The following is a 13,043-nucleotide window of genomic DNA, read 5'->3' as shown; positions in this document are numbered from 1 at the left end:
CCTATACCTTCAGTATTACACTATCTTTATCATATAATGAACCACCCATGTGTGGAGTGGGTGCGGTACAGTGCCTCAGGGAATGGACTCCTACGGCGTCTGAAAGGTCATGAACAGCGCCCACGTCCTTCCTGCCTGCCCTCATCGTTTCAAATAACATCGCTGTGAATTGCAAGCTGTTTCCCTATAGGACAAAAATATAAAAATATAACATGAGTCAATGAAACTGTCAAATCAAAACATCCTCTGAATGTCTTTTTAGCCCACTAATGGAGATGTCAGATTATTTGTGTCCACCTTGGGTTCATCACCAGATGTAATGTTTGTGTAATTAAATTGCTATATTAAAAAAATTGATAAAAAAGAATGCTAATTAGTGCGACAAAGCGTCAGTCTCAGAGTGGGAGAGGCTCTTTGACTTTTAGCTATTTAACCCTTTGTTAAAGCTCTGCAAGACTCTGATGATGAGTCAGGCGTGAATGATGAGGTGTGGGCGAATGCTGAGCCAAAACATAAAGAGGATCTTCTTAATGAGATGCCTGTTAGCTGTCTGATGGGCTTCAAGGCCTCGGAAATCTTTGGGATGTCAGAATACTTCTTTCACCACTATAGCTTTGACACAGCAAAAAGAGGCAATGGAGTGAGATAGAAAGTTCCTCAGTTTAAAGGTTGACCTCAGTTCAACCTGTTGAGGTCTGTCTAAACAAGACATTGAAGCCTCATCAACTTCAGGACGGTGTATCTGGACCTCTGACCTCTCTATGAGTGGGGGGGCTGACAGAGAAGATCAGCAGATGTCTCTTACCATGTGGCCAGATCAATGAACCTGTCAGTGATGAGATTCAATAAGTAAATGATTTTGGATCTCCAGGCTCTCGACTTGATGCAAAGCTGAAAAGCTCTTGCAGCACTATACAAGACAGTCAATCAATCGAAACTGAAAGATGCAGGATCAGCTTGTCAGATGTATACTGTGTAATTTGACTTAACTGTGTGTTTACTTTCAGCACAGGCTCAGTGACTCATGTAGAGCATTGGATGGACACATTTGATGTTGGATGCTCAGTGCCTTCGTTTTCAGAGAATAACAGAAACATGGGAGAAAAGATGATCCTTTTTTGTATAGTGGAAGTGAAATCTCTGAATTTCTGTTTGGTTTCTCTTCTCCATCTGGACTTTAATGTATTTCTCCCCCTTGTTTATGACACTGATGAAACTATATAGATTAGAGGCAACAAATAAAGTCAAACTGAAAACTAATGTGTTAGGAAATATACTCTATAATAATTCCGCAGTTTTCAGTTAGCGGTACTGTTTAGAATGAGTGGGAAATAACCAATTATGCGAAGCTCACGTTTGTTTGTTTCATGCTGTCAGTTTCCATCATGGACTTTGGAGAGCCTAGAAAGAGTTGTGGCCTCTCTGGAGGCTGTGAAAGCAATAGCTGTTATTGGTTTGTGGAGCTGTTTCTAAATAAGCTAAACAAACAGTTCCCATGTTCTTTGTAATGAAGAAACAGGTCACACAGTGCAGCTGTGACTCACTGATGTTGTTTTAACAAGTTTTGAACAACAGTAAGGCTCTGTGACACAGACTGATGAGCTAGATAAGATTTTGGATGCACAAACAACACTACATTCGTTGTTACCTTGTCCTTTAAGAGGACATGTATGATTTTTTGTCATAGCTGTTATGATGTCTAGTGTGTGTTATGGATCATTATGGATAGAAAAGTCCCAGAAACAAATTGCTCCAACCTTCTCTGAACTCTTTGTTTCCAGTTTTAGCTCTAATTCCCCGTCAAAGTGACATCAGATTGCCTGTGAATGCGAATGCCCCGTTAGCCTTTGTTGCTGAGGGTGTTGCTTCAGTGGATTGTTGGTGTTGTCCACTCACGTATTTTGGATTTGAGCTTGATCAAGCATGGATATATTTGAAAGGTTCAAAGTGACTTTTTCAGACAGAGGCTGAACTGAAGGAATGCATAAAGGGCCAGTTTGAGAAGAATGTTTGCCGTTGCGATTTCTGGCCCTCGGTTCCTGTACTCCTGCCAGTCTTTTCCAGAAGATTCCCTTCACTTGAACTTTATCGGAGTTGTTTGCCTTACAGACTGATTACCTGGTTTGATGTCTTGTCTGTCATTTTTTTTCTAGTCTGAGCTCCATGTTATATGAACTTGATTGTGTTTGTAGTCAGGCTTGTGGGTTTAAGCCTGTTTCCAGAGGTTACACTAATACCACTGATATTGTAAGTCAGAACCAAGATTTCATACGACCTGGAGAAGTCATATGTTTGGGGCTATCACAGTAGAAAAAAATAAAACTTAAATTACTTCAAGAAAAGATCAAACTCACAAACTTTGGTTAAGAAACCGACCAAACTTCACTCCAATATTTCATTCGGCCAAACCGCTCTATCTGAAGTGTCTCAGTGGAGATTAGACTCTCATCTTTCTTCCAGACAGACTTTGTGATTTGGATTGATTATACAACCATCTTGCGTAGTGCAGGTTTTAAAAAAAAATTATTATGAAAACAGATGGTTCCACCTTCAAGCTTTAACCACAAAACCAACAGGGAAAACAATCAATCTTTCAGTCTACCTTCATGATTTCACCGATTGTCTCCTGCAACAGACATTAATCAGATATTTGTATCATAGTAGAAGAATTGTTGTACCATCTGTATGTACTGTAGACTGTGCTGTATAGTGCAGAAGCAGCATGGCTCTAGAGGTAGCAATAGGTGTTTTTCAGACCAAACAGTTCTGAGAGGAATTTCTCCGATGAGAACTACAAACCTTTTGGCTTCTTTTGTCTTTTTGTCAGAATCTGGCACTTCACACAGTTCACACAGTGAACAGGAAGTCTATTCTATGAAAAGAGAAGATTATTTTTCATTTAAATGTCTGGTTGAGCTCAGGAATAAAAACGTCAAATGATATTTTAGTTGCTTTTGTGATTTGATATGAATCAAAGTGATTGTGTTAAATCACCATGTGCTAATCATATATGAAATCGTATCGTAGCAGACTGATATTGGCAAACATCGAGTCATATAATATTGTATCATGACGAAACTCGTGATTTACAACCCTATTGCCTAAATAGAGAGATCTGCTAGCTTGGCTGTACATTGTTAATTGTGTTTGGAAATTGATAAGCTGATCAGGAACCAATATTTAAGTGAATACGTTTGTTAGAATCAGAAATCAGGACACCTTTCTACTTGACGGATTCATGCGTCTAGTTAGACGCAGTCATACTCATTTTAGTTACAGTGTTTTTTCCATTAGTCTGTCAGTCACATCACAAATCACAGCTCCTGCTTTATGCTCACACATGAAAACAAAATCAAAGCTGCATCTTGTGTGTTTGTGTATTCAGGTGTGGCGGCTGCTCATGCTGAGTGCTTATCACTCATTCCTCTAAATCAAAAAGTAAAGCAGTTTCCCATGCTCCTTTTATCTGCTTTGACTGGAACCAGCTGCTACTCCGATTAGATAAGTGCTTTCCTTTTCATGCTGTCACCTTCACAGCACCACTGCTTAGTTTCAATTAATTCCCAGTCTTCATGTTAGTTTTTTCTTCTGGGCAGAGCCTTTGCTCTTTTGGCATCTCACTGGGGGTTCGAAATGTCAAAAACACAAATGAAGTTCAACAAAGACAAGGTAGATCAAGCAGATTATTCTGTATCTTGTAATTGAATCTTGGGTTGTATCTTCATTTCTATCTGTTGATTTGGAGCATGAAAGCAGGTTTGCATGCATTCATATTGAACTTCACTACATTGTTTTTTTTATGTTTACATTTTCCCTTATGATCTGATGTTATAAACTCCCATTAATCAATATTTCCACATGTGTAAAGCCATTAAAAGATGATCACAGCTGGACTTATTAAATAGTTGAAACATTCTTGCAATACGTTTTGAAGCAGCAGCATCTGTCCCTCAGTTTCTTCACAAATTAGCTCATGAATCGCTTTATAAATGAGCAGCACTGTGTTTGGTTGCGTGTTTTGCTCAGATATGGAAACACTTCCTCGTTTGCTGCCAGCACCGGAGCAGCCAGAAACTCTCTGCGGACCCCGACCCTTTCTGCTCAGCCTTGGAGCGTGTTCACAGGCCAGGCGTGTGCATTAATTATGTCCAGTTGTGGCCAAAATGAGGTTCTCCTTTGATTGTGGTGATGTTTCAGCCTGTTTTACCATGAGGGATTGCGTCAGCCTCTCCTCGACCCAAACTGTCATTCATATTGAGAGAAGTGTTGAGGGATATATTCGTCTATGCTCCGGCTGCTCACGACTGAATTAGCAATGCAAAAGATGGAATAATTACCCTTCTTTGACCCACAAGTAAGCAGACCATGAAGGACCACTTTGGTTTGCATGTTAACCCCGCAAAAAGTGACAAAGTGAAATGGAAATACTTCTTCTCCACTACATTTTGCCTGACAGCTTTAGTTACAAGTTAAAAGATAAAAATATAAAAGATAAAAATATTATAAGATAATATCATAAGATGTGTTTGTTATGTGTTAAACCACCCAACAGTATGTGAAAGTAGAGCTAACTGGATTAGTCATTAATCAATTAACTGGCAGAAAATTAATTGGCAGCTATCTTTACAATCATTGAAGTAATTTCTCATGTAAAAATATGAAAAATTGAATGGTTCTAGTCTCTCAAATTGCTTCTGTTGCTGTAACAAACACACCAAACTCTGTTTCAAGTTTTTGATATTTCCGTCAGTTCCCTGGCTGGATGTCAGAGATGAACGCTGGTTTTTAATTACTTCTGGGTCTTTTTAACTGATCTACAGTTCGACTTTACTCTTGAACTTGCTGGACCTGATTCCAACAGTTTAAGCTGCTGACTATCACTCAGGTAGAGGGAGATCGTACCTGAAAAACCAAAGAACAGGTGTTCAGGGAGCAGAGTGGGAGTAACACTTGAGTATTAGTATGCATTAGTAATTACTTACTTACTTACTTAACGTATTTGGCTGTTTTTACTCAAGTAAAAATGAGTTCTTCTTCCACCAGAGATTTTAAAGACAGTGTTGGTACCAGCTAAATGGCCTTCAAACCTCAAACCCTTTTTTCTCACCTGCATAGTTTCTGTTCCCTCTATGACGCATCACTGAATATCAGCACAAACATCTGCTATAAATGGAAAAAATAATGTTTTTATTTCAGTGTCTAAAACTGATCACATCCTGACCCTGAGAAGGTACTGTTTGTCCTTTCAGACGGTTGTATTTTCACTCAGTGCTGCAGCACTTTAACAGTGGATCAAAACACTCGAGGCTCCTTGTTTTCTCTCTTATCTCTGAAGCAAAAGCACAATGATGTTTCCAAAAAAAGGAATACATTAATGAAATGATGTTTAAGAGTGTTACGGCTTTGATGTATGAGAGAGAGATGCGAGCGAGTGTGTATAAGCGTATGAACTTACTGAACTTTAGTGGCTGTCCTCCAATCTTTCACCCAGTGACAGTTGTGTCATTAGGACTCTGCAAAGCACTCACCGTTTTATTACTGAAATGAATTTGAACTCGGGCACATCCACGCTCTGAGCTGATGGTAATATACAGAGGTAAATGTCTCTCTCTTCATGTTCATAGTCACATTTAAGGGGGGCTTTCACTTTAGGGACCCAGGAATTTGCAGGACTTGGAAGACAGAGATTTAAAAAAGAATGGTCAAAATTGATGGAGTGAAGCCTGATCTTCTAGTCCATAATATGGGTCAAGCTACAGAATTATTGGATCCTATATTTGCTATGATTTTCAAACTCCATGTCCCCAGTTTGTAGTCTCAAGATAACTAATAAGATCAGGGTTATTTTCTCAGACTCCTCCAGAGTCACAGAAGACTTTACACAACAATTTTCACTGGCTGAGTTATACTAATTGTGACTGGTGAACTGACCTTTATGTGTAAAAGCAATGAATTTGAGCTTAGGTAAACTATTATTTTTGTATTTCTTTGATATTATTCATCAAACTGTCCAAAGTGAAGGACATAGAAGCGCTGTTCAAAGGCCAAAAAAAGAGACATTTTTATAATTATTGTCAAGTGGTGACTCATTTAATTCAAATGAAACATGCTCCTGATCTGGTTTAGAGAATAAAACTTATGTGAGTATGTGGTTTCATTGTGGTTCAAGCAAGGCTGTGATCATTCGCATGTTAGATCCATGCATTTCACCACGCTCAGAAGAGTCTTAGTTCTGGCTGAAATATTCCTGATGATCTTGACATAATTTACTACCTGTGAAGTTATTGAAATTCCGCACAAATAAAGCAGCAAACAGTCATAATTGAGGAGCTATGGGTCATTAAGAAGTCCCCTCTGGAAAAGAGTGATTTGTAGCCTTCAACAGAGCAGAAGCTGCACAGTGATTGTGTTCAGTCCATGGAATCCAGAGAACACAAATGTGTCAAGTTTATTTCTGTGTAAGTGCCGTGAAACCTTGACTAAATGAAAGCCTCTGTCTGCTAAAGAACATTCACTTCAAGGTTTAGGATTCGTCTTTCTTTAAGGAGCTGATAAATAAAAGGTGGTGAGTGATCACACTTTTCACTGTGATGTTTTCATAACGACCTTAAAGGAACATTGATTGTTTTGTTTGACGTTTTATCATGTGGCCTTGGTCACTAAATGGCCGCCCTTACTGCAGAAAAACATTGCTAACCTGTCAGTGGATAAGAAATAAAAATATATTAATTGAATTGAATATCACTTAGTGGGGACGCAGGAACTCTGTTTATGTTGCTGTTATTTACGATGCCTGTTTACGGCGAAGATTGGATGACAAAGGATCAAATTGTGGTCAAGATATTAATTAAATATAGGAATGGCAGTGTTGATCAGTCCGCCACTTTAGTACAGACTGGAATATCTCAATTAATAGATTGATGGTCCGCAGAGGATGAATCCTACTGACTTTGGTGATCCCCTGACTTTTCCTCTCGTGCCACTATGTGGATAATATTTTTAGATTTTTGTGAAACATCTAGATCTTGATCACTACTGGATGTATTCCTATGGACGTTGGGATGGCCGTCATTGTCCCCAGAGGATGAATCCTGCTGACTGTGGTGATCCCCTGACTTCTCTATTGGCACTATGTGGTTGATATTTTTGGGCTCTAGTGAAATGTCTAGATCTAGACCATTACTGGATGTGTTTCCATGGACTTTGGTGTAGACATTCATGGTCTCCAGAGGACAAAACATAGTGAATTTGGTGACTTTTCCTCTTCTGCCACCATGAAGTCAAAGTGTCCACTTCTTAACATGCACTCCATGGATCGGCACAAACAGTTGTACAAAGATTCGTGTCCCATAGGATGAAGCCCTGCATTGGTAATTCTGTGATTTTTTTTCTCTATTGCCACAGTGTAGCTGATATTTTTATTAGAGTTTTAGTGAAATATGTAGATCTAGACCACTACTGAATGTATTTCCATGCACTTTGGTATCAACATTTATGATCCCCAGAGAATGAATTCTAATGGTGAGCCCTTTGCTCCAAGTGCTGCCATGAAGTTTTTGTTTTTAAATGAAATGTCTCAACAATTACTGGATAGGATGCCTTGAACTTTGGTCTAGGCGTTCGTGTTCCCGTTAAGATGAATTGTAATCACTTTGGTGGCATTAATAACATTAATATCAGCAAACCTAACTAACCATGACCACAACCAGAGACTTTTTCTTTAATATTTCTTGTTTGAAAGTCGACAGAGCTCAGTTAAATGACATAAAGAGGTTTCTTTCAGTCTGTGAGTCCTGTATTGAAGGACTAGAGGACCATTTACCTTTCTGTGCCCATGATTATAGAAAAATACTTAAGATTTGACAGAAGTTTTCAGAGTTTTAAGCTAAATTCTCACATTCTGTCTCTCTCACCAATTCATCATCAGATTAGGGCTGACAAGAGTTGACCATGGCTGATGGTTGACCACAGAGGCCCACTGATGGCTCAGTGGTGGCGCAGTGTCAATTCATGGTCAGCCTGGTGTGTCAGAGTCTTTGTAATCAGCCTTGGTGGCTTTAGCTTGTTTGTACCACCTGGGCACTAACCAGTTTTCCTTCCCTTTGTTAGATTTGTATTTTGCTGCCAAGGGAGAGAGAGGGTAGCAAGTGATCTGTCCAAAACGTGTCACTGGGTGATTTCCATGTACCTTCTGTGAGCTTTTACTTGCTTTAATTATTATCCAGTTGTATCTATTTCAGTTGGCCACTTTCAGAAATATATACAGTGCCAAAGTTATGCAGCAAAAGAGCAATCGAGGGCAGTTTGTTCCTCTCAAGCCTTACCACACTGTGGAGCAAACACAAGCGCTCCCCAGGGAGTGAGTCGATGTTGTTGTCGCTATTCCCATCAGCAGGTAACCAGGCATCAGCTCAACCAATCAAGTGACTTATTCAAGATATAAGCATCCCATCCACCTGGGTTCACCTTATATGACCTCCCTCTACAGGCTGCTCTGTTTGGAGATATTGGCAGTGTATTAGAAAGAGAGCCTACCTTTGAAATGAAAGTGAACTACTTATATGAAGTCAGATTAAAGGTCTTAGATTATATTTGACAGGAATCTCCTGTGTTGAACCTGCTTGCTTTACAGTTAATTTGAGGGCTTAAGGCTTTCTGAGAGTTTGTACTCCAGCTCTTCATCTGTTGTTAACACTCAAGCATACTAGTGAGAATGTGTGTTCACGGCTAAATTAGCAGCTTTGTACAAAGTTCATCTGAGAGGGAAATGAATGTGTGCACAAAGGGAGCTCAGAAACATGTCAGCTTGTGATGTGCATGTAGAGTTCAAACAAGGAATTTAAGATTTAAAAATACTGTAGAAGGGGCAAGGACTTTTCTTTATACTTTATTATGCCTACACAAAAAATGAACTCACCAAAGGTTTGCTCTAACAAGGGAGCTGAGGCTGACTTTATTTTAAGGAAAAGCAGTTGCCTGCAATATTTATGCTCTTAAACAGATGGTATATTATAGTTTCTGTCCATTAGTTGTTAGGACATTCTTATTATATTACCTCTCTTTTTACTGTAGCTGCTTGTTCATTGATGAATTAATTGATGGTGCTTCACGCTGGTGTCAATGTTTGTGGTTTCTGTCTGTTCGGGTCTGTTCAGGTCAACCTTATTCTGGATCAGGTCTAATTATCCTCTCTCTTCTTTGAAAGTAAATTTAAGCTTTTTGAAACAATTACCTAATAATAATCTATTGACTGTAGAAATAGTTAGCGGAAAGTATTAACAGCTGAAACAGGTGGCTATTATTTGAAATAACTAGTTAAAAGTAATGTATTAACATTAGAGTTAGCTAAAAGTACTGACTAAAACAGTTTGCTGTCCGTTTAAACAGTAACGTGTTAACAGTAGACTTAGCGAAAAGTATTAGCAGCTGAAATAGTTAGCTGTTGGTTGAAACAGCCCGCTAAAAGTAAAGTATTAACAATTCAAACAGATAAAAGTAATGTATTAACAGTGGAAATAATTAGCTAAAAGGCTAGTCAATGATACCCAAGACTGTAATGGATAAATGAATAACACTTGAATTCTAAGGTTGAGAACTTTGCTGAATACGGATCATTTCCGTGCAACAAAGGTTTCAAAACGTCAGGTTTAATGGTGGTATGACTAAAACTTGCTTGTTGCTTTTTGTTTAATGTATAATAATCAAAAAGAACACTGAAAATACAGCAGGGAGTTCTGTGGAGGCAGGGCGAGCCATAACAATGTTAGAGATGGAAAGTCCCAGCGAACAAAACAGTTTTGTGTTGACGAGCTGTTACTTCCTAACACTGTAAGAGTGTGTGCATGTCAAGACGCATTCATATCCGAATCCTGTCACCTCCTGCACGCTGCCTACACTCCCCCGGCTGTAAATAGATCTGCATTACCTGAAGGTCTCTAATATGACAAGGCTGCATTTGCATTATGGACGTCAGGTTACTATGGCAACTGAACGAAACACCCAGACCTTGGAAAGGGGGGAGACTGTCGAGTAAGAGTGTAGCAAACTGAAAGTTTCACATAGAGGAAATGCAGGCGTAGGCAGGTGGGACGGAGAAAATGTCGGGGGGGGAGGCAGGTTTGCTATTGTTGAAGCCTAATGACAAATCAAAACACTCGGTACACTTGTTTGTGCAAGTGGAGGCACAAATTGGGATGGATGGCACCTCAATAATTACCAATATCAAGGACAATTTTCCCTCTCCTCCATCTCACCATGCACCTGCGATTTATGTGGCGGGCTCACAGCTAATGCCTCTTCCTTGTGACTTGCCGAGGCTGCTGCTGTGTGGGACTGTCAACACAACAGCTGCTGAAGCCCACTTTGGAGGCAATTACGCCTGCTCTGACTGATGTAAGGCTCATGGAGAGTAGAGCAGCATACTAATCAATTTAAGTGTCTTAAACTTTGAGTGCTCCCAACACTTCCATCACACTTAGGAAAGCCAGACCGGCTTTATGTGGATGGGGATGTCGTGGACAGGTTATGAGACAACGAGCTAAAAAGGCCCCCAATCCCTTATAGAAGCAAGACAGCCAGGCTGACAGTGCAGTCGAAGTTTTGTGTCTTTCTTATTTTGTCTCTCTATTGATTTGTGTCTCCTTTTATTGCATCTCTCTGTGGTTGATTTTGTATCTCCTAATGATTGTTTTGTGTCTCTTTGTGGACATTAGTGGCTGTTGTGTCTTTTTGGTTTATATGTGTCTCTTTGAGGTTGTTTGGCGTCTCTTAATGGCTGTTTTGTGTCTCTTTGTGGACATTTTGTGTCTTTTTGGTACATTTGTGTCTCTTAATGGTCATTTTGTGGCTTTTTGGTTTATTTTTGCCTCTTGGTGGTCATGTTGTGTCTCTTAGCAGTTGATTTGCATCTCTTTATTTATGTGTCTCTCTCGTTTGTTGTTGCTGTCGTTTTGCATCCCTTGTGATTGTTTGAAATGTTATCTAGCCCAGGAAACCCCCTGGCCCTTTGAACCTCTGGACCTCTGTACTCAGCAGACGTGTTCAGTAATTAATTTGTAGACAATGTTTTAACGGAACTGTCTTATCACAAACTATCCTCCTATATTTGGAATCGTGTGAACAATGCATTCCTCATTATGGATAAAAGAATATAATGATAGAAGCTGTTACAAAAGGATCAAAGCATCGCAGACAAAAAAGGCTGCAGCTGGAAGATTACCTTGTCTTTTAACAAATAGTCCTGATGATTGACAGTGGGAGGAATGGGCCTAATTCGACATGGGTGAACTCAGAACAATCTAGCTGAGAACACATTGTCAGGCTTATTTGTCCTGGTTGGTCTATTCATGTCTCTACTGAAATAGTTTTGTGAGCAGAGTCACATTTTGTTCCAGACTGTGCTGCTGCAACACAAAAGCTTATAGAGTTATAGAGATGATTTTCCTCCACTAAATTAGAAAGTATCTGCTAAAACTTGGACTAGGAACCAAAAATATGTATTAATATAACAGATAAATGTTTTCACACATACAGAGATCTCTTTAAATTAGGTGTTAATAATGTATTTTAGAGTGTAATACGTAAATACAGTAAGTGACCATGACACAGTCGGTTACACAATATACTCACACCCTGCTCAAAGTGCAAAACTGGTTTAAAATACACACTGATCTTGACTCATGAAGTTTAAAATATATCTGACTTATCGCACAGAACTGAACACCCCCACACACATTTGATGACTTACATTGTCAAAAATATATTTAAAGTATTTATTGTTTGTTAAACTTTTCTTTCTGAACCAAAGTGAATTTTTTGACACACAGATTTAAAGTAGTTCAAGCTGGTATTGTGGATATGAATCCAAAACTAACGATAACCTTCTGCCCTTACAACAGGTTATATAAATAAATAAAGCAGATATTTGAGCTAAATAAAGGTTGAAGACCAGAAGTTGACTTTTGACTTCAGTGGTTACAAATCAGAAGACAATGAGTCATTCAGACATTCACAATTCCCTACACAACAATAGTTTACTCATTAATGAGCAGTAAATTGAGATTTGAGATACTAAATATATCATCATCAGTTTGTGTCGTCAGTGACAGCTGCTGAGTTGCACAATGTTCGTTTTCTATAGATCAAAAACAAAAAAAGGACACCACTGGTTTTCACTTATAGTTCTTATGTGTTTCACTCCTACAAATATATAATAATAATAATACTAATAGACATGATTTGTTCTTGAAGGGTTAATATCAACATTGTCTGAGGTGTAAAGTAAATGTAAAACCCCACTAGGTGGGGCCTCATGTTCAGAAATGAAAGACATCCTGTTCAGGTTTTATTTCCTTCCTGTTGAAGACTGACACCACTTCTTTAAAAACAAATGACACTAATTGTATTTAGTCTTTGTATTGAGGATACAGCACCAGGCAGTATATTTACTAGTACAAATTTTGAGGCATCAGTACTTGTACCTGAGTATTTTGTGTATTACTGTACATATGATCAGTTATATGTAGTGTTATCAACACTATCAGAAATTTTTAAAACTAGCTTCACTTGAAAAGGCTGCTTACGTGTTTCAGTAATGCATCTGTGGTGTAAGGTAACTAAAAACACCACAAATGGGAGATTTTTTTACTTCTACTTCATGACATTTCATTGTGAAATATTGTACTTTTTACCCCTACAGTTATTTGACTTTTGTAGTTACTGGTTACTCTACCAATAAAGATGTTTACATACAAAATGAAGTTTGGACTATAAAAGGATTGTGAAGCTGTCACTTTGAACTCAAAACAAACAAACAATAAACAATCCAGAAAAGCATTAGTTGCAGTCATATGTAATAGCTTAAACATTACATTCTCCTATAAAAAACAACTACAACAATAAAATGCTGCTAAGGTGATAATAATGTAATGATATAACAGTAGTAGTAAGAGTAATAGTAGTCTGCACTGAGTACTTTTAATATTTGAAGTACATTTTGCTGATTATACTCCCATACTTTTACTTTAGTGTTATGTTCATTACAG

Source organism: Lates calcarifer, linkage group LG11, assembly GCF_001640805.2.
Source record: "Lates calcarifer isolate ASB-BC8 linkage group LG11, TLL_Latcal_v3, whole genome shotgun sequence".
NCBI classification, from domain to species: Eukaryota; Metazoa; Chordata; class Actinopteri; family Centropomidae; genus Lates; species Lates calcarifer.
The sequence above is the reverse complement of the archived record's forward strand: the minus strand, read 5'-3'. Positions refer to the sequence as shown.